Here is a 23,993-nt window from a genome sequence, read left to right as displayed (position 1 = left end):
CAGAGTGTACATTAATGTGAAAAAATGAACTTTTTTGAATTTACCAAATGGCTGCAATGAAACAAAGAGTGAAAAATTAAAAGTGGTCTGAATACTTTCCGCAGCCACTGTATGTAACATTGAGTTCCAATACATGGTGACATCACACATCAGTCGGTTAGCTGAAAGGTGCAAATGCTGCTGCAGCACTCCCAGGGCGGTGGCAGCTGTAGCATACAAGCGGAAACCGGCACAAAAACGGCGTACTTTCACAAGTAGCTCAGGTATATCTGAGTACGCTTTGGGAAAATGCTGAACCACTAAATTGAGCATGTGAGCCAGGCATGATACATGTGCAGGTTGCCGAGCTTCAGAGCTGCCATCAAGTTATGGCCATTGTCACTCACGACCATGCCTGGTTGTAGGTTCAGGGTCCAGAGCCTCAAATCAGTCCGATCTGTTAGACCTTTCACCTTTCAACAATTCAGCTGCTGTGTGCGGTTTGTCACCAAAACAGGTTAGCTTCAGAAGACCTTGCTACCGCTTGGCCGAGGCAGTGATTCAGTGCTTCCAGCTTGCGAATGATGTTAATTTTTCTGAGATGGAGGGTGAAGAGGAGGAGGTACAGGAACTGCTATAGAAGCTGGGGGCAACCCTGATTAACCCAGGGCCCGCAACCCTGGGTGTCCGTAGCACATTTTCCTTCCCAGGGTTCGACTGGATCCCTGCTTCCACAGTGTTCACCCAGTTTGCCATCAGGGAAATGTAGGATCCCTGGCAACAAGGAAGTGGAACTTCACAGTAAAAGCATTGGTCAGGGCATGGATAATGTTAAGGGATACTTTCTTGCGTATGGTGTGAACGGCACACGGGGAGAAAAAGTGGTGGCTGGGAACTGAGAACTGAGGAAGGAGTGAAGAGCGAACATGCTTGATAATTCTCGGTGCTCGCCCGAGCATCGCAGTGATCACGATGCTCAGCGAGCATTTCCGGGGTTGTTTGGCAGGAGCTTGGGTCCCCGCACTGCATGTTTGGTGCTCTTTAGAGCGCCAATTAACATGCAGGGATTGTCTGCCATGCACTGCAGTGCCGTAGCCATGTTGGTTGTGGCATTAAAGTGATTGACTGGCCGCGCAACGTCATCAGGTCTATATCAGACCTGGCACCGCCCTATTCGTCGCACAGCTCCGGAATCAGCCAGCTGCGGAGATAAGGAGAGAATTATATTTGTATTAGTTAGTGTGGGTATACCGTTATTGAATACACTAATCCAGTTAAACCAACAGTCCTTCTAAGGACTAATTACGGGGTATATAGATATCAGTGCTAAGCAGGCAGGCATTGTATGTGGCATACTTCATTGCATACAGCAAGGGGGTCCATTCCATTACTGTCTGCTGCTGCTGACTATTACAGATATTGACTGTATATACATAACCACAGGTGTCAGTGGCCAGTAGTGATGAGCGAGCATTAAAATGCTCGGGTGCTCATTGCTCGGGTCAACCAAATTGGAATACTTGGGTACTCGGACAGAACAACAATGTAAGTGTATGGGAGGACCCAAGCATTTTTACCGTGATCCCCCGGGGGTCCTTTTAAGGTCTAAAAACATCAGAAAATGATGGAAACACTTCTCAAATGACACAGGAACATCATGGCAAATGTCCCTGGAAGCATTTCTGACTCCTAGGTCACAGCTGTAAACAATGTTGTCAGAGTTTCACGCCATTTTTACAGGTGTACCAAAAAACATACGAAAACAAAACCAAAATGGATTTTGCTGAAAAATGTGATAAGGTACATCCTTTCCAGGGTAACGACTTGTATATATGGTAAAATAATTAACCCCAGACCAAACTTATTCCTCCACCACTTGGGCTATGTTCCCATGCAGCGTTTTTGATGCTTTTTTCAACTTTAACATTGCTTTCAACTAATACAAATGCATTCACTGGGAAATATAATTGTAACCCATGTGGTGTGTGACACATAAGCAGACACATCTTGTTTCGTTTATGAAGGAGGGACTCTTAAAGTCACATAGCCTATTTTTAGAAGGGCATCAGGTGGTATTAATATTCTTAAAGGGCCATTATTAAACACTGGGTCTCCTATGCTGTTATTGCCTATGAAGTGAGTGGCTGGGCTGCCAAGAATTACGACGCACCCCAATACCCCTTTCACAAGAGGTACAGGAGGGCATCCTGAAAAAAATGTTGCATTGAATGTAAGGCCTGCCCTGCTATCAAGTCATATGCACCCCAACAAGCCTTTGAACCCAGGTACTGGATGGCCACAGGAAAACCCACTTCACATTATTCATTTTGCACTCCCATACTGTTTTCTCATGCATTGACTGCAAGGTCTGCCCTGCTACCAAGTCATATACACTCCAACAAGCCTTTGAACCCAGGTACTTGATGGTCACAGGAAAACCCACTTGACATTCTTCAGTTGGTCCTGCCATACTGTTTCCTTATGCATTGAATGCAATGGCCACCTTGACCCAAATTTGTATGCATCCCAACCCCCTTGGAAGAAACATGAAGGAGGGCCTCATAAAAAAGTCCCATTACAATGGGGCAGGTCTCCTAGACTCGCAATGCCCTTTCACTAAGTGTATGGGCTGACAAACATTTTCTCCTGGGGGAGTACGCATCAACATACTGTGTAAATATTTTTAATATGGGCATCAAACACACCCTTGCAAAAAACATGTTAACCCTGGTGATCTAGTGGCGTTGGATGATGAGACGTGGAGGAAGCCCTCATTAAAAGATAGGCCCAGGTGTCATAGACTTGGAATGCCTATACACTAAGTGTATGGGCTGACAAACATTTCTCCATGGGGGATACATTTTTAAAAAAATGTTTTATGGGGATCATAGACACGTTCACCCTGGTGTTCTAATGGTTGTGGATGATGAGGATGAGGACAAGGAGGAGGAGTACACCAAATAGCCAAAACCAGGAAGTGTATACCCATGTGTGGCTGTGAATAGGAACATGGGAATACACCTCTGTTAAGGACCTGGTGGTTAGGTGCACCTGGAATGACCTGATGGTTAAACTAGAAGACAGGACAAGCTCTGGGAAGTGGGAACTCTGCTGACCGCAAATCCTAATCCTATAACACACACACTAGAAATAGTTGTGGAGCGTACCTAACTCTCCCTAGATGCCTCTTCACAGCCTAAAAGCTAACTACCCCTAAAGATAGAAAAATAAGCCTTACCTTGCCTCAGAGAAATTCCCCAAAGGTAAAGGCAGCCCCCCACATATATTAACTGTGAGTTAAGAGGAAAGTCACAAACACAGGGATGAAACAGGTTTCAGCAAAGGAGGCCAGACTTACTAAATAGACTGAGGATAGGAAAGGGATCTATGCGGTCAGCACAAAAAACTACAAAAAGCCACACAGAGTGTGCAAAAAGACCCCCGCACCGACTCACGGTGCGGAGGTGCCACTCTGCAACCCAGAGCTTCCAGCTAGCAAGTCAATATCATGTTAGCAAGCTGGACTAGAATTTAGCAAGTACAAAGAAATATATTCAGTACACAATGAACAACAAATGAACTAGCAGGGACTTAGCTTCTGCTGGAGTAGACAGGTCATCAGAAAGATCCGAGAGAGATCTGAACCAGTCCTGATACATTGACAGCTGGCATGGAGTAACGATCTGAGTGGAGTTAAATAGAGAAGCCAGCCTAGCCGCAAACGAGGGCAGCTGAGGAAGCAACCTCAGAACCAGCAGTTCCACTCACAGCCACCAGAGGGAGTCCACAGACAGAACTCGCCGAAGTATCATTCATGACCACAGGAGGGAGTTCGAGAACGGAATTCACAACAGTACCCCCCCTTGAGGAGGGGTCAACGAACCCTCACCAGAGCCCCCAGGCCGATCAGGATGAGCCAAATGAAAGGCACGAACCAACTCGGCCGCATGGACATCGGAGGCAAAAACCCAGGAATTATCCTCCTGACCATAGCCCTTCCATTTGACCAGGTACTGAAGTTTCCGTCTCGAAATACGAGAATCTAAAATCTTCTCCACCACATACTCCAACTCCCCCTTGACCAACACCGGAGCAGGAGGGTCAACGGAGGGAACCATAGGCGCCACATATCTCCGCAACAACGACTGTCATGTTCTCAATGGCAAGAGAACATAGCATAAGTATATATAGGAACTAGCTCTTGGAAGATGGGAACTGAGCTGACCATGAACTAAACCTAACGCACAACTAGCAGTGGCCGGGTAGCATGCCTACGTTGATTCTAGATGCCCAGCACCAGCCGGAGGACTAAATAATGCTAGCAGAGGAAAATATTAGTCCTAGCTCACCTCTAGAGAAATACCCCGAAAGGAGACAGAGGCCCCCCACATGTATTGGCGGTGAATTAAGATGAAATAACAAACGTAGTATGAAAATAGGTTTAGCAAATTTGAGGTCCACTTACTACATAGCAGAAGACAGAAAGGACACTTTCATGGTCAGCTGAAAACCCTATCAAAACACCATCCAGAAATTACTTTAAAACTCTGGCATTAACTCATAACACCAGAGTGGCAATTCCTGTTCACAAGAGCTTTCCAGACACAGTAACGAAACTTCAGCTGTGAACTGGAGCAAAAATGCAAAAACAAACATGGACAAGAGTCCAACTTATCTAGTAGTTGTCTAGGAGCAGGAACAAGCACAGAGAGGCTTCTGATAACATTGTTGACCGGCAAGCAACTAACAGAGCAGCAAGGTTATATAGCGACTCCCACAACTTGATGGGAACAGGTGGACAGAGAAGATGACAACACCAGTTCAATTCCACCAGTAGCCACCGGGGGAGCCCAGAATCCAAATTCACAACAGTACCCCCCCCTCAAGGAGGGGGCACCGAACCCTCACCAGAACCACCAGGGCGATCAGGATGGGCCCTATGGAAGGCACGAACCAGATCAGAGGCATGAACATCAGATGCATTCACCCAAGAATTATCCTCCTGGCCGTATCCCTTCCACTTGACCAGATACTGGAGTCTCCGTCTGGAAACACGAGAGTCTAAGATTTTCTCCACAACGTACTCCAACTCACCCTCAACCAACACCGGAGCAGGAGGCTCAACGGAAGGCACAACCGGTACCTCATACCTGCGCAATAATGACCGATGAAAAACGTTATGAATAGAAAAGGATGCAGGGAGGTCCAAACGGAAGGAAACAGGGTTAAGAATCTCCAATATCTTATACGGGCCGATGAACCGAGGCTTAAACTTAGGAGAAGAGACCCTCATAGGGACAAAACGAGAAGACAACCACACCAAATCCCCAACACAAAGCCGAGGACCAACACGACGGTGGCGGTTGGCAAAAAGCTGAGTCTTCTCCTGGGACAACCTCAAATTGTCCACCACCTGCCCCCAGATCTGATGCAATCTCTCCACCACAGCATCCACTCCAGGACAATCCGAAGTTTCCACCTGACCAGAGGAAAATCGAGGATGAAACCCCGAATTACAGAAAAACGGGGACACCAAAGTGGCAGAGCTGGCCCGATTATTGAGAGCGAACTCCGCCAATGGCAAAAAAGCAACCCAATCATCCTGGTCAGCAGACACAAAACACCTCAGATATGTCTCCAGGGTCTGATTAGTCCGCTCGGTCTGGCCATTCGTCTGAGGATGGAAAGCGGACGAAAAAGACAAATCTATGCCCATCCTAGCACAGAATGCCCGCCAAAATCTAGACACGAATTGGGTCCCTCTGTCAGAAATGATATTCTCAGGAATACCATGCAAACGAACAACATTTTGAAAAAACAGAGGAACCAACTCGGAAGAAGAAGGCAACTTGGGCAGAGGAACCAAATGGACCATCTTAGAGAAACGGTCACACACCACCCAGATGACAGACATCTTCTGAGAAACAGGCAGATCTGAAATAAAATCCATCGAGATGTGCGTCCAAGGCCTCTTAGGAATAGGCAAGGGCAACAATAATCCACTAGCCCGAGAGCAACAAGGCTTGGCCCGAGCACAAACGTCACAAGACTGCACAAAGCCTCGCACATCTCGTGACAGGGAAGGCCACCAGAAGGACCTTGCCACCAAATCCCTGGTACCAAAAATGCCAGGATGACCTGCCAACGCAGAAGAATGAACCTCAGAGATGACTCTACTGGTCCAATCATCAGGAACAAACAGTTTATCAGGTGGGCAACGATCCGGTCTATCCGCCTGAAACTCCTGCAAGGCCCGCCGCAGGTCTGGAGAAACGGCTGACAATACCACTCCATCCTTAAGGATACCTGTGGGCTCAGAGTTACCAGGCGAGTCAGGCTCAAAACTCCTAGAAAGGGCATCCGCCTTAACATTCTTAGAACCCGGTAGGTATGACACCACAAAATTAAACCGAGAGAAAAATAATGACCAGCGCGCCTGTCTAGGATTCAGGCGCCTGGCGGTCTCAAGATAAATCAAGTTTTTGTGGTCAGTCAATACCACCACCTGATGTCTGGCCCCCTCAAGCCAATGGCGCCACTCCTCAAAAGCCCACTTCATGGCCAAAAGCTCCCGATTCCCAACATCATAATTCCGCTCAGCGGGCGAAAATTTACGGGAAAAGAAGGCACAAGGCCTCATCACGGAGCAGTCAGAACTTTTCTGCGACAACACTGCCCCAGCTCCGATCTCAGAAGCGTCGACCTCAACCTGAAAAGGTAGAGCAACATCAGGCTGACGCAACACAGGGGCAGAGGAAAAACGGCGCTTAAGCTCCCGAAAGGCCTCCACAGCGTCAGGGGACCAATCAGCAACATCAGCACCCTTCTTAGTCAAATCGGTCAATGGCTTAGCAATATCCGAAAAACCAGCAATAAATCGACGATAAAAGTTAGCAAAGCCCAAAAATTTCTGAAGACTCTTAAGAGAAGAGGGCTGCGTCCAATCACAAATAGCTTGAACCTTGACAGGATCCATTTCAATGGAAGAGGGAGAAAAAATATATCCCAAAAAGGAAATCCTCTGTACCCCAAAAACACACTTAGAACCCTTCACACACAAAGAATTAGACCGCAAAACCTGGAAAACCCTCCTGACTTGCTGGACATGAGAGTCCCAGTCATCCGAAAAAATCAGAATATCATCCAGATACACAATCATAAATTTATCCAAATAATCGCGAAAAATATCATGCATAAAGGACTGGAAAACTGACGGAGCATTTGAAAGACCAAAAGGCATCACTAAATACTCAAAGTGGCCCTCGGGCGTATTAAATGCGGTTTTCCACTCATCCCCCTGCCTGATTCGCACCAAATTATACGCCCCACGAAGGTCAATCTTAGAGAACCACTTGGCCCCCTTTATGCGAGCAAACAAATCAGTCAGCAACGGCAATGGGTATTGATATTTTACAGTGATTTTATTCAAAAGCCGATAATCGATACATGGTCTCAAAGAGCCGTCTTTTTTTGACACAAAGAAAAAACCGGCTCCTAAGGGAGATGACGATGGACGAATATGTCCCTTTTCCAAGGACTCCTTTATATATTCTCGCATAGCAGCATGTTCAGGCACAGACAGATTAAATAAACGACCCTTTGGGTATTTACTACCCGGGATTAAATCTATGGCACAATCGCACTCTCGGTGCGGAGGTAATGAACCAAGCTTGGATTCTTCAAAGACGTCACGATAGTCAGACAGGAACTCAGGAATTTCAGAGGGAATAGATGATGAAATAGAAACCACAGGTACATCCCCATGAGCCCCCTTACATCCCCAGCTCAACACAGACATAGCTTTCCAGTCGAGGACTGGGTTGTGAGATTGCAGCCAAGGCAATCCTAGCACCAAATCATCATGTAGATTATGCAGCACCAGAAAGCGAATAATCTCCTGGTAATCCGGATTAATACGCATAGTTACTTGTGTCCAGTATTGTGGTTTATTATTAGCCAATGGGGTGGAGTCAATCCCCTTCAGAGGAATAAGAGTCTCCAAAGGCTCTAAATCATACCCACAGCGTTTGGCAAAGGACCAATCCATAAGACTCAAAGCGGCGCCAGAGTCGACATAGGCGTCCGTGGTAATAGATGACAAAGAGCAAATCAGGGTCACAGATAGAATAAACTTAGACGGTAAGGTGCAAATGGAAACAGATTTATCAAGCTTTTTAGTGCGCTTAGAGCATGCTGATATAACATGAGTAGAATCACCACAATAGAAACACAACCCATTTTTCCGTCTAAAATTCTGCCGCTCGCTTCGGGACAGAATTCTATCACACTGCATACTCTCTGGCGACTTCTCAGTGGACACCGCCAGATGGTGCACTGGTTTGCGCTCCCGCAAACGCCTATCGATCTGAATAGCCATTGTCATGGACTCATTCAGACCCGCAGGCACAGGGAACCCCACCATAACATCCTTAATGGCATCAGAGAGACCCTCTCTGAAAGTCGCCGCCAGGGCGCACTCATTCCACTGAGTAAGCACAGACCATTTACGGAATCTTTGACAGTAAATTTCCGCTTCATCTTGCCCCTGAGATAGGGACATCAAAGTTTTTTCTGCCTGAAGCTCCAAATGAGGTTCGTCATAAAGCAACCCCAAGGCCAGAAAAAACGCATCCACATTGAGCAACGCAGGATCCCCTGGTGTCAATGAAAAAGCCCAGTCTTGAGGGTCGCCCCGGAGCAAGGAAATCACAATCCTGACCTGCTGTGCAGGGTCTCCGGCAGAGCGAAATTTCAGGGACAAAAATAATTTGCAATTATTTCGAAAATTCTGAAACCCAGATCTATTCCCCGAGAAAAATTCCGGCAAAGGAATTCTCGGCTCAGATACAGGTGCATGACAAACAAAGTCTTGCAAATTTTGTACCTTCGTGGCGAGATTATTCAAACCTGCAGTTACACTCTGAAGATCCATTACAAACAGGTGGACACAGAGCCATTCAAAGATTAGAAGGAAAAAAAAAAAAAAAAAAATTCTCAGCAGACTTCTTATTTCTCTCCTTTCTCAGCCAAGGATTTTAACCCTTTAGTGGGCCGGTCAAACTGTCATGTTCTCAATGGCAAGAGAACATAGCATAAGTATATATAGGAACTAGCTCTTGGAAGATGGGAACTGAGCTGACCATGAACTAAACCTAACGCACAACTAGCAGTGGCCGGGTAGCATGCCTACGTTGATTCTAGATGCCCAGCACCAGCCGGAGGACTAAATAATGCTAGCAGAGGAAAATATTAGTCCTAGCTCACCTCTAGAGAAATACCCCGAAAGGAGACAGAGGCCCCCCACATGTATTGGCGGTGAATTAAGATGAAATAACAAACGTAGTATGAAAATAGGTTTAGCAAATTTGAGGTCCACTTACTACATAGCAGAAGACAGAAAGGACACTTTCATGGTCAGCTGAAAACCCTATCAAAACACCATCCAGAAATTACTTTAAAACTCTGGCATTAACTCATAACACCAGAGTGGCAATTCCTGTTCACAAGAGCTTTCCAGACACAGTAACGAAACTTCAGCTGTGAACTGGAACAAAAATGCAAAAACAAACATGGACAAGAGTCCAACTTATCTAGTAGTTGTCTAGGAGCAGGAACAAGCACAGAGAGGCTTCTGATAACATTGTTGACCGGCAAGCAACTAACAGAGCAGCAAGGTTATATAGCGACTCCCACAACTTGATGGGAACAGGTGGACAGAGAAGATGACAACACCAGTTCAATTCCACCAGTAGCCACCGGGGGAGCCCAGAATCCAAATTCACAACAAACGACCTATGGAACACATTATGGATGGCAAAAGAAGCTGGAAGGGCTAAACGAAACGACACAGGATTGAGAATTTCAGAAATCTTATAAGGACCAATGAAACGAGGCTTAAACTTAGGAGAATAAACCTTCATAGGGACATGACGAGACGACAACCAAACCAAATCCCCAACACGAAGTCGGGGACCAACACAGCGACGGCGGTTGGCGAAACGTTGAGCCTTCTCCTGGGACAATGTCAAATTGTCCACTACATGAGTCCAAATTTGCTGCAACCTGTCCACCACAGAATCCACACCAGGACAGTCCGAAGGCTCAACCTGCCCTGAAGAAAAACGAGGATGAAAACCAGAATTACAAAAAAAAAGGCAAAACCAAAGTAGCCGAACTGGCCCGATTATTAAGGGTGAACTCAGCCAATGGCAAGAAGGTCACCCAATCATCCTGATCAGCAGAAACAAAGCATCTCAGATAGGTCTCCAAAGTCTGATTAGTTCGTTCGGTTTGGCCATTTGTCTGAGGATGGAAAGCCGAAGAGAAAGACAAATCAATGCCCATCTTAGCACAAAAGGACCGCCAAAACCTTGAAACAAACTGGGAACCTCTGTCCGACACGATGTTCTCCGGAATGCCATGCAAACGAACCACATGCTGGAAAAATAGTGGAACCAAATCGGAGGAGGAAGGTAATTTAGGCAAGGGTACCAAATGGACCATCTTAGAGAAGCGATCACAAACCACCCAGATGACCGACATCCTTTGAGAGACAGGGAGATCTGAAATAAAATCCATGGAAACATGCGTCCAAGGCCTTTTCGGGACTGGCAAGGGCAAAAGTAACCCACTGGCACGAGAACAGCAGGGCTTGGCCCGAGCACAAGTCCCACAAGACTGCACAAAAGAACGCACATCCCGTGACAAGGAAGGCCACCAAAAGGACCTAGCCACCAAATCTCTGGTACCAAAAATCCCAGGATGACCAGCCAACACCGAACAATGAACCTCAGAGATAACTCTACTAGTCCATCTATCAGGGACAAACAGTTTCTCTGCTGGACAACGGTCAGGTCTATCAGCCTGAAACTCCTGCAGCGCCCGCCGCAAATCAGGTGAGATGGCAGACAGAATTACCCCCTCTTTGAGAATACCAGCCGGCTCAGGAACTCCCGGGGAATCAGGCACAAAACTCCTTGAAAGGGCATCAGCCTTCACATTCTTAGAACCCGGAAGGTATGAAACCACAAAATTGACACAGGAGAAAAACAGCGACCATCGAGCCTGTCTAGGATTCAACCGCTTAGCAGACTCGAGATAAGTCAGATTCTTGTGATCCGTTAAGACCACCACGCGATGTTTGGCTCCCTCAAGCCAATGTCGCCACTCCTCGAACGCCCACTTCATAGCCAACAACTCCCGATTGCCAACATCATAATTACGCTCAGCAGGCGAAAACTTTCTAGAAAAGAAAGCACATGGCTTCATCACAGAGCCATCAGAAGATCTTTGAGACAAAACAGCCCCTGCTCCAACCTCAGAAGCATCAACCTCGACCTGAAAAGGGAGCGAAACTGGCTGACACAACACAGGGACCAAAGAGAAACGACGTTTCAACTCCCGAAAAGCCTCAACGGCCGCAGAGGACCAATTCACCACATCAGCACCTTTCTTGGTCAAATCAGTCAACGGTTTAACAACACTAGAAAAATTAGCGATGAAGCGACGGTAAAAATTAGCAAAGCCCAAGAATTTCTGAAGGCTCTTCACAGATGTAGGCTGAGTCCAATCATAAATGGCCTGAACTTTAACAGGATCCATCTCGATAGTAGAAGGGGAAAAAAATGAAACCCAAAAAGGAAACCTTCTGAACTCCGAAGAGACATTTAGACCCCTTCACAAACAAAGAATTAGCATGAAGAACCTGGAACACCATTCTGACCTGCTTCACATGAGACTCCCAATCGTCCGAAAAGACCAAAATATCATCCAAATATACAATAATGAATCTATCCAAATACTTTCGGAAGATATCATGCATAAAGGACTGAAACACAGATGGAGCATTAGAAAGCCCGAATGGCATCACCAGGTACTCAAAATGGCCCTCGGGCATATTAAATGCTGTCTTCCATTCATTGCCTTGTTTAATACGCACGAGATTATACGCCCCTCGAAGATCTATCTTGGTGAACCAACTAGCCCCCTTAATCCGAGCAAACAAATCAGACAGTAGAGGCAAAGGGTACTGAAATTTGACCGTGATTTTATTGAGAAGGCGGTAATCTATACAAGGTCTCAGAGAACCATCCTTCTTGGCCACAAAAAAGAACCCTGCTCCCAACGGTGACGACGACGGGCAAATATGCCCTTTCTCCAAGGACTCCTTTATATAACTCCGCATAGCGGCGTGTTCCGGCACAGATAAATTGAAAAGCCGTCCCTTAGGAAATTTACTACCAGGAATCAAATTAATAGCACAATCACATTCCCTATGAGGAGGTAGGGCACTGGATTTGGGCTCATCGAGTACATCTCGGTAATCCGACAAAAATTCAGGGACTTCAGAAGGAGTAGAAGGAGAAATTGACAACAACGGAACGTCACCATGTACCCCTTGACAACCCCAACTGGACACAGACATTGATTTCCAATCCAATACTGGATTATGGACCTGTAGCCATGGCAAACCCAACACGACCACATCATGCAAATTATGCAACACCAAAAAGCGAACATTTTCCTGATGTGCAGGAGCCATGCACATGGTCAACTGAGTTCAGTACTGAGGTTTATTCTTGGCCAAAGGCGTAGCATCAATTCCCCTTAATGGAATAGGATACTGCAAGGGCTCCAAGAAAAAACCACAGCGCCTGGCAAACTCCAAGTCCATCAAATTCAGGGCAGCACCTGAGTCCACAAATGCCATAACAGAGTAGGACGACAAAGAGCAAATCAGAGTAACGGACAAAAGAAATTTAGGCTGTACAGTACCAATGGTGACAGACCTAGCGAACCGCTTAGAGCACTTAGGACAATCAGAGAAAGCATGAGTGGAGTCACCACAGTAAAAACACAGCCCATTCTGACGTCTGTGTTCTTGCCGTTCAGCTCTGGTCAAAGTCCTATCACATTGCATAGGCTCAGGCCTCTGCTCAGAGGACACCGCCAAATGGTGCACAACCTTGCGTTCACGCAAGCGCCGATCGATCTGAATGCCCAAGGACATTGATTCATTCAGACCAGCAGGCGTGGGGAACCCCACCATAACATCCTTAAGGGCTTCAGAAAGACCTTTTCTGAAAATTGCTGCAAGGGCACACTCATTCCATTGAGTAAGCACAGACCACTTTCTAAACTTCTGGCAATATACCTCCGCTTCATCCTGACCTTGACACAAAGCTAGCAAGATTTTCTCTGCCTGATCTACAGAGTTAGGTTCGTCATAAAGCAATCCAAGCGCAAGAAAAAACGCATCTACATTAAGCAATGCAGGATCTCCTGGCGCAAGTGAGAATGCCCAGTCTTGTGGGTCGCCATGTAACAAAGAAATAATGATTTTTACTTGCTGAATGGGGTCACCAGAGGAGCGGGGATTCAAAGCAAGAAACAGTTTACAATTATTTTTGAAATTCAGAAATTTTGATCTATCTCCAAAAAACAAATCAGGAATTGGAATTCTAGGCTCTAACATAGGATTCTGAACTACATAATCTTGAATGCTTTGTACCCTCGCAGTGAGGTGATCAACACAAGAGGACAGACCTTGAATGTCCATATCTACACCTGAGTCCTGAACCACCCAGAGGTTAAGGGGAAAAGAAAGACAAAACAGGCCAGGACCTCCAAGGCGTAGAGAGACAGTTCATGACACGTGTCCAGCTTGGATACCCAATAATCAAAAGGCATAGAGGAATCAGGGAGGGTGCTGGTGCGGTCAACAAGGTACTCCCTCAGCATCTTAGAAAACATTTAATTCCTTGTGACATTACCCTGCGCCTTAGGGCCAGGGCGATGGCAGAGTCTGAGAAAACTGTCCCAGAACTTTGCCAGTGTTCCCCTGCCTCTGCTGAATTGGAGTTGTGTCTCTCTCGCCTGTACTCCTTGGTTGTCTAATGAACTGTAATGTCTGCCACCAGAGTTTTGAGATGGGAATTTTTTTAACTAATTCTGCAACAATGGCCCTCTGGTAATGCAGCATTTTAGTACACCTGTCTGCCTCTGGAAGAAGAGATTGAAAGTTCTCCTTGTAGAGTAGGTCTAATAGTGTCACTCACCAACAGGACAACTGACAAAGGTGTCCTCCTCTTCCTCCCTGTCTTCAGGCCATCCACGCTGAACAGACAGTATGACAGTTGTGCTTGTAGCATAGTCCACGTTGGGTTGACATGAGGCTGGGCTGTCTGTAATCACCCTGTATGGTTCCTTGCTCCATGTCCTCCTGCTCAGCCTGCAATGCATCCTCTTTAATTGTGAGCAGAAAGCTTTTCAGAATGAAGAGAAGCAGGATGGTGATGTTAATTACGACATCATCGCCGCTCACAATCTTGGTGGACTCATCAAAGTTCTGGAGGATGTTACATATGTCTGTCATCCATGTCCACTCCTGAAGTCTTATGTGTGGAATCTGGCAAGAATAACAATGTGCTGGTGTTCAACAACTGCCCTATTCTGCTCACAAATCCTTTCCAACATCTGCAGTGTAGAGTTCCAATGCGTAGGGACATCACACACCAGTCGGTGAGCAGGAAGCTGCAGTCGCTGCTGAAGCACGGCAAGGGTGGCTAAAGCTGTAGCTGACTTTCTTAAATGCCCACACATGTAGGCAACATACTTTCACAAGCAAATTCGGGTAGCTTTTTAGAAACCGTTGAACAATGAGTTTAAGCACATGGGCCATGCATGGTACTTGTGTCAGTTCGCCTTGCCTCAGAGCCGCCACCAGGTTCCTGTCATTGTCACACACAACCATGCCTGGCTGGAGGTTCAGCAGTGTCAGCTCTTTCAGAGCTGTCCACAACACTTCAGCATTGTGCGGTTTGTCATCTAAGCAGATTAGATTCAAGACAGCCTGTTGCCGCTTGGATTTGGCAATGCTGCAGTGCTTCCAGCTTGGGACTGATGTGCACATTTCAGAGATGGAGACTGAAGAGGAGGAGGAGGAGGGGAAGGAGCTGTAGACTGTGGGGTAAATCCTGATTGACGTAGGGCCCACAATCCTTGGCGTTGGGAAGACGTGTTCCATCTCAAGGTCTGTCTGGGTCCCAGCATCCACTATGTTAACCCAGTGTGCCATCAGTGAGATGTACCATCCCTGGCCACAAGCACTTATCCACGTATCCATGGTTAGGTGTTAGTGTTGAGCGATACCGTCCGATACTTGAAAGTATCGGTATCAGAAAGTATCGGCCGATACCGGCAAAGTATCGGATCTAATCCGATACCGATACCCGATACCAATACAAGTCAATGGGACTCAAGTATCGGACGGTATCCCTGATGGTTCCCAGGGTCTGAAGGAGAGGAAACTCTCCTTCAGGCCCTGGGATCCATATTAATGTGTAAAAGAAAGAATTAAAATAAAAAATATTGCTATACTCACCTCTCCGACGCAGCCTGGACCTCACCGAGGGAACCGGCAGCGTTCTTTGCTTAAAATGCGCGCGTTTACTTCCTTCTGTGACGTCACGGCTTGTGATTGGTCGCGTGCCGCCCATGTGGCCGCGACGCGACCAATCACAGCAAGCCGTGACGTAATTTTCAGGTCCTCAATGCCTAATTCAAGGCATTCAGGATTTTAAAATTACGTTCCGGCTTGTGATTGGTCGCGTCGCGGTCACATGGGCGGCATGCAACCAATCACAAGCCGTGACGTAATTTTAAAATGCGCGCATTTCCTGCCTCCCGTGATGTCACGGCTTGTGATTGGTCGCGTCGCCCATGTGACCGCGACGCGACCAATCACAAGCCGTAACGTAATTTTAAAATCCTGAATGCCTAGAATTAGGCATTGAGGACCTGAAAATTACGTCACGGCTTGCTGTGATTGGTCGCGTCGCGGCCACATGGGCGGCACGCGACCAATCACAAGCCGTGACGTCACGGAAGGAAGTAAACGCGCACATTTTAAGCAAAGAACGCTGCCAGTTCCCTCGGTGAGGTCCAGGCTGCGTCGGAGAGGTGAGTATAGCAATATTTTTTATTTTAATTCTTTATTTTACACATTAATGTTGTTTCGATACCGATACCCGATACCACAAAAGTATCGGATCTCGGTATCGGAATTCCGATACCTGCAAGTATCGGCCGATACCCGATACTTGCGGTATCGGAATGCTCAACACTATTAGGTGTACTTTCCCAGTAACTGCATTGTTGAGGGCACGGGTAATGTTGTGGGACACGTGCTTGTGTAATGCCAGGACGGCACAGCGGGAGAAATAGTGGCGGCTGTGGACTGAGTACCTTGGGACGGCCACAGCCATGAGGTTGTGGAAAGATTCCATCTCCATGAGCCTAAAAGGCAACATTTCCAGGGCAAGCAGATGAGAAATGTGTGAATTTAGTACTGTGGCCCGTGGGCATTGGCTCCGTATTTCCGCTTGCGTTCCAATGACTGGAGTATGGACAACTGAAGGCTGCGTTGGGACAAGGATGTGGACGTGCTTGATGATGGTGCTATTTGAGTGTTGGCAATGGCAGGTGCAAGGCAGGAGGCATTTTCACATGCACCATGGACAGGGGAATGGCTTGCATGCACAACAGTGGAAGAAGCAGTGGTGTCACCAGCAGACACTGTTCCTGGAGCCTGGGTTTGAGCCCACAAAGTCAGGTGCTTTGCTGCCATGTGCCTGATCATGCTGGTGGTGGTAAGGCTGTTAGTTTTGGTACCCCTGCTGATGATGGCATGACAGGTGTTGCAAATGGCCTGTTTGGGGTTATCGGCAGAGTCTTTAAAAAATAACCAGACTCGGGAAGACCTAACAGTTGGACTGGCAACTCCCGTCATGTTGGTGTTACAGGGAACGGTTACCCACCTTCTTTCTGGAGCCACCACAATGCTTCTTCCTGCCTGAAGGGGTGTTATGCCTCCCTTCCCTGTGTGCTCCTGTCCTCCCTCTGCACATCCTCCTGCCAGGTTGGGTCAGTTACTATATCATCCACCACCTCATCTTCCACTTCCACACCCTGGTCCTTCTCTTGACTTTCTGGCAATTGTGTCTCATCATTGTCCACCTCTTGTGACCGTGGCTGCTCAAATATTTGGTTATCACTACATGGAATCTCATTTTGCCCTACTTCAAGTGGACTGGGCGAGAGGGACAAATCGTTAAATGGAAAAGTGAACAGCTTTTTGGCGTGTCCTAGTGAGATCAGTTGTCTCAGGGCACTCAGCATAGTGGGAGGAAGGAGGATCAGGGTGAGTAATATGAAGTCCAGATTCACGACAACTGAGACTTGACCATGTTAAAGACAGGGTGCTGGTGGTGGTGACCAAGTAACTGGAAGTATTTTCCTCTATCCAACCAACAACTTTTTCACACTGCTCTGGCTTCAATAGTGCTGTCATGCTGCGGTCCCCTAGGACTTTGGACACTTAGGTCCAGCGAGAAGATGTAGGTGTTTTTTTGGCCCAATTTCAGCTTGGCCACAGCCTCAGCCACGGCATGCACCATCACGTCCACTTCCCCGTCCCTTGCCACGCACCTTGCAAATGGACTAGAATATTTCATACGTTCAATGCAAATGGCTGAATTTGGAGCAAACTTGTATGTTATAGGTGTGCGGGAAAACCACACTTTAATCTATCTGGACTGTAGTTAAAAATGTTTTTTTTTGCTATTAAATTGCTGTCAATAAGTAGCAGACATCAAAAACACTAGAATATTTTTTTTACATGCAAAATAGTGCTGTATATAAAGAGAGCAACAGACAGCAAAAAAAATTAAATACTGGCCTAAAATGCCCAAACTTGGAGCACGCAGATATATGAGGCCTGTCACGGAAATACCACACTGCCAAATATGTGGAATGTATTTTTTATTTTTTTAAATGGAAAATAGTGCTGTAAATAAGTAGAGTAACAGACAGGAAAAACACTGGAATACCGGCCTAAAATGCCTAACCTTGGAGCACGCAGATTTATGAGGCCTGTCACGGAAATACCACACTGCCAAATATGTGGCATATATTTTTTATTTTTTAAATGGAAAATAGTGCTGTATATAAGTAGAGTAACAGGCAGAAAAAAAACTGTAATACCAACTGTAAGACTACTCTTACTGAGTGTATTGGGGGACACTCGCTTGGCCGCGATATTCAGCACACGGGCACGGGTTTTTAAAACAAAACAGTCTATTTGGTTTATTAAGGTATCATAAACCACATCATGAACAGTCCATTTACACACTGTACCAGGACATCAAATCAAGTTTCATATCCTTAGTCTGCAGCAACTAAACATGCTGGTCCTCTCCTGACCAGTTGCGGTGGGTTACCACACAGTTCATAGAACATAACAAGCACCAACAGTCAATGGTACCTTATGGGAGCTCCTGCTCCATCTGCTGACTCCTTGTCAGTCCTCTCTCCTGGGGAAACTGCCTTATGGGGTTCACCAACTTGCCTGGACGGCACACATCAGTCAGTCCAGAGCCACCGAAGGCCGGTAGCTTCCCCAACACCAATCATCCAGGTCCACACTCTCTCAGGTGCTCCAAGAAGACTCCACTCACAGGAGCTTCTAACACAGACTGTCCAGGACCATGATCACACTGTGGTCTTCAGAACGTCCATCCCACCTGGGACCGTCCACCACAGAGGCATGTGGCCTGTCTGGGTGCTATTCAGGACTTAGTCCAACACCCAGGCCACCAGGTCCAAACCATGTGCATACACAGGAAGCCTCCTCCCAGGGCTTCCAACACAGGAGCATACACAGCCCATGCACAGGCCCTCAGGAACACCCCCCTTGTGACCCACACCCTGGTCACGTTATGTACCTGTAACCACACCCACAGTAATGGATCACATGGGCTGGTCACGTGATCCTGACATCACTGCAGGTCGATCCTCACGGCCTCAATACGACCGTGCACATACCGGGGAGACCATGCAGCGCCCCCTACCTGTTACAGGGGTCACTGCATCACACAACCTAAAATGCCCAAACTTGGAGCATGCAGATATATGAGGCCTGTCATGGAAATACCACAATGCCAAATATGTGGCCTGTATTTTTTTATTTTTTTTACATGCAAAATAGTGCTGTATATAAATAGAGCAACAGACAGGAAAAAAAATTAAATACTGGCCTAAAATGCCCAAACTTGGAGCACGTAGATATATGAGGCCTGTCACGGAAATACCACACTGCCAAATATGTGGAATGTATTTTTTATTTTTTTAAATAAAAAATAGTGCTGTAAATAAGTAGAGTAACAGACAGGAAAAACACTGGAATACCGGCCTAAAATGCCTAACCTTGGAGCACGCAGATTTATGAGGCCTGTCACGGAAATACCACACTGCCAAATATGTGGCATATATTTTTTATTTTTTTAAATGGAAAATAGTGCTTTATATAAGTAGAGTAACAGACAGGAAAAACACTGGAATACTTAAAATGCCCAAGCTTGGAGCACGCAGAGTAAGGTGCGTTCGCAGCCCGGAGTCCACCATGCAGAGATGGAACCTGCTGCTAAGTAATGACGGACTATATGGTGGTACAATATGGATTCACACACGGGTTAACTTCACACAGTATGAAGAAAGCAAGCCCTGTTGTGTCACAGGGCCGCGGTACTGCACAAAGAGCGAAAGCAAGGAGTCACAGAACTCTACCCCTAGACTCGGGATTAGAGTGCAACTAGACCTCTTGCGCTCGACACTGCAACTGGGGTGTCAGCATAACCAAAATAATAATTTAGATGCATGGGAGTGCGTGCAGTGCTGCTCTGGCGGATGCCACTATCCACCCAGGCTTGGGTAAGGAAAGCGCTGTGAAAGCCCATGGCGCCGCACTGGCGCTCACAGCAATTTGACGCTGTTTTGGGTGTCACATGCTGATAGCTAAGTCGGGCGCTAGATAGCAATCATCCACCTTACGCGAGCAGTCACACACAAGGGAGGGGATAACTAATGAACGACTTTCACATGTCAACACACACGTTTACAAGTGTACACTAGCGCATGGCTGAGCGGCCATGCAAACCTTTTATAGCGGCAGTGCTACAAGACCTTCCAGATGGACCAATAGGAGCCGCAACAAGACCTGAGCATGTGACCCCCGACCTCCAATGGGAGGTCATCCCGTGGGCATGCTTAGTAAGGGAAAGGCAGGACTTAGTCCTAGAAAGACCTGCTCGCTGCTAAACATTGCTGGCTACAAGGACAGAGCCTGGAAGGGCAGTAGTAACCAGTTGTCCAGTATCAGCCTGAGCCAGACACTGGGACAGACGTCTCTGCTGAGCAGACTCCACTGCAGCTGGAGAAGAATGGGAGACCAAAGCGGAGATGGTTCGAGATTCCCCCTGTGCAGAGGTGGGAACTCGACACCTAACAATACCCCCCTCCTTGGACCTCGCTACGCTCAAAGGCAGCAATGAGCTGTGGAGCTCGAATGTGCTCAGCAGGCTCCCAGGACCTGTCCTCTGGACCATAACCCTTCTAATCCACCAAATACAATTTTGCCACGTACCACCTTGCACCCCAAAATAGTGTTCACCTCGTAATCGTCCGTAGACGAACCCGATGTCCCGGCAGATGACTCGGAAAACCAGGACATGTGTATGGACTTCAAGGGACCTGTTTGAGGACCTTGAAGGGACCCAAGTAGCGAGGTTTAAACTTAGTGGACTCAACTCGCAGCCTGATGTTACGGGCAGATAGCCACACCAAGTCGCCAGGAGCAAAGGTCGGAGCGGGGCGCCGATGTGCGTCAGCGGAGGTTCTCATTTTCTCCTTGGAGGACCAAATGGCATCCTGAGTGCAGTCCCAAATGTCCCGTGCCTCCACCGCCCAGTCTGCCACCCTGGAGTCGGCGGAAGACACGGGCATGGGCACAGGGACACGCGGATGCTGGCCGTAATTTAGGAGGAATGGAGTCTGACAGGTGGAGTCGGCTATGGCATTGTTAAGTGCAAACTCCGCCCACGGTAGCAAGGATGCCCAGTCATCCTGCCTGGCAGAAACAAAATGTCGTAAATATGTGACCAGGGTCTGGTTGGCCCTCTCAACCAACCCATTCATCTCGGGATGGTATGCCGAGGAGAGATTCAACTCAGTACTGAGTAGATGACAAAGCTCTCTCCAGAATCGAGACGCAAACTGGGGACCCCGGTCACTGACAATTTTGTCCGGCATACCGTGTAGGCAAAAGATATGCTTAATGAACAATGCTGCCAGAGCCTGTGCGGAAGGTAGCCGTGGAAGAGACACCAAGTGCACCATTTTGGAAAAATGGTCCGTGATCACCCAGATAATGGTGCAGCAACGAGACTTGGTTAAGCCCACCACAAAATCCATCTTGACCATCTCCCAGGGCCTGTCCGCCACCGGCAGGGGGTAAAGCAATCCAGCTGGCCATTGCCGAGGAGACTCGTTCTTGGCGCAAGTGACAAACGCCCGAACATAGTCTGCGACATCACGAGCCATATGCGGCCACCAACATGTCCTCACCAGTAGCTCAGATGTCTTTTTGAACCCAAAATGTCCAGCCACCCTGGACGAGCGAGCCCAAGAGAGAACCTCCGGATGCAGGCTGGATTGTACAAAAGTCTTGCCTGGAGGCACAGACTCTAGCAAAACTGGGGCCAAAGTTCTCAGGCTCCCAGTGGGGACAATAAGCCGAGGCTCCTCTTCCTCCTCCTCAGATGATACAACAGAGCGAGAGAGAGCATCGGTACGAATGTTGTTCTCCCCGGAAAGAAAATGGAGGGTGAAATGAAACCGAGAGAAGAACAAGGACCATCTGGCCTGGTGGGAATTTAACCGCTGGGCTGTCTGCAAGTACAGCAAATTCTTGTGATCTGTAAAGACTTGGAAGGGAAAATGAGCCCCCTCCAAGAGATGTCTCCATTATGAAAAGGCCAACTTCATGGCTAGCAACTCCCTGTCCCCGATGGAATATTTCCTCTCCGCTGTGAGAATGTCTTAGAAAAGAAGAAGCAAGTATGCTTCCGACCTTGAGCATCCTTTTGGAAAAGGACTGCTCCAGCACCAACGGATGAGGCATCCAACTCCATTATAAATGGCTTATCTACATCGGGGCGATGTAGGATGGGAGCACTAGCGAAGTGTGACTTAATGGAGTGAAAGGCCTTGGAGACCTCCTCAGACCACAATTTTGGATTTGCTCTCTTCTTGGTGAGGGCAACCAAAGGAGCTACCGAAGTTGAGAAGTGTGGAATGAACTGGCGATAGTAATTAATGAACCCCATAAAGCATTGCACCGCTTTAAGAGAATGGGGTTCCTGCCAGTCCATCACAGCCTGTAGTTTGGCAGGATCCATAGCCAATCCCTGGGCAGAGATAATATAGCCCAGGAAAGGTAAGTACTCCTGCTCAAACACACATTTCTCCAACTTTGCGTAGAGTGAATTTGCCCGTAAGAGGTCGAAGACTCTGCAAACATCTCTCCTGTGGGAGTCAATATCTGGAGAGTAGATGAGAATATCATCCAGATAGACTACGACCGAGGTGGAGAGCATATCCCGGAAGATGTCGTTCACAAAGTCTTGGAAAATGGCTCGGGCATTACAGAGCCCTAAGGGCATCACCAGATACTCATAGTGCCCATCCCTGGTGTTAAAAGCCGGCTTCCATTTGTCCCCCTCACGGATGCGAATCAGGTTGTAAGCACCCCGTAGATCTAATTTTGTAAATACCCTTGCTCCCCGAAGCCTATCAAAGAGCTCAGATATCAGGGGCAGAGGATACTTATTCTTAATGGTGATGGCGTTAAGACCCCTGTAATCTATGCATGGATGTAGTTCCCCGTTCTTCTTCTGCATGAAGAAGAACCCAGCCCCTGCAGATGACACTGACTTCCTAATGAATCCTCTTGCCAGATTTTCCTGGATGTACTGTGACATTGCCTTCATTTCCAGGAGAGATAACGGATAGACTCGACCCTGGAGAGGCTCAGCACCAGGCAAGAGGTCAATAGGACAGTCATAGGGCCGCTGAGGCGGAAGGGTCTCCGCAGCCCTTATGGAGAACACGTCCGCATAGGGCCAATATTGCTTGGGGAGAGAGGATAGATCTGCGGGTACATCAGTAGTAGCAACCTGAACACATTCCCTCTGACATCTACCCCACAAGATCCATCCCATCCCAAAATTCTTCCGTGGACCACTCAATATGAGGAGAGTGGTACCGTAGCCAAGGTATCCCTAACAGGACCTCATCAATTCCCTCAGGAATGACGAGCAGAGATATAATTTCCTGATGAGATGGTGACATGGACAGAGAAAAAGGGATGGTCTGGTGTGTTATCTGTGAGGTCAGTGTCGACCCATTTACCACTCGTACGGTTACTGGTTGAGCTAACATTACCAGGGGAATTGCGTGACGTTGGGCGAAGGCAGAAGACATAAAATTGCCCTCCGCCCCAGAATCCACGCAGAACTCTACCGAGTGGGTAAATGAGCCTATAGTAATTGTCCCCTTAAAGGACAATTTGGAGGCAAATGTCACCGTGTCTAGTGTACCTCCACCTGCTACCACTAAATGCTGACATTTCCTTGACCGCTGGGGACATCTGGTGGCAAGATGTCCTGACTGCTGGCAAACATGACAAACCTGGAGTGCACGAGTGGTCCGGGACATAGCTCCCGCTCGTGACACTACCATAAAGTCTTGTGACTCAGGGGCCTGGAAAGGAGATTTCAAAGGTTTGGCGAAGGTGGGAGCCAACCAAAACCTCTCCTTACACTGGGCTGGCTCTAACCTCCGCTCGTGAGAATGGAGGTCAATGCAAGTGGACACAGCTATTAACTCTTCCAGTGTGGTGGGAATCTCCCTAGTGGCCAGAGCGTCCTTCACGTGGTCAGCCAGCCCCCTCCAAAATATCGGAATAAGGGCTTTATCCGACCACTCCAGCTCAGATGCTAGGGTGCGAAAGTGGACGGCAAACTGGCTGACCAAGGATGAGCCCTGAGTCAATGCCAACAGCTGGAGCGCCATATCATGGGTGACATGAGGTCCTAAAAAGACCTGTTTCAGAGTGCTCA

Source organism: Ranitomeya variabilis, chromosome 1, assembly GCF_051348905.1.
Source record: "Ranitomeya variabilis isolate aRanVar5 chromosome 1, aRanVar5.hap1, whole genome shotgun sequence".
NCBI classification, from domain to species: domain Eukaryota; kingdom Metazoa; phylum Chordata; class Amphibia; order Anura; family Dendrobatidae; genus Ranitomeya; species Ranitomeya variabilis.
Note: the sequence above shows the minus strand (reverse complement) of the source record.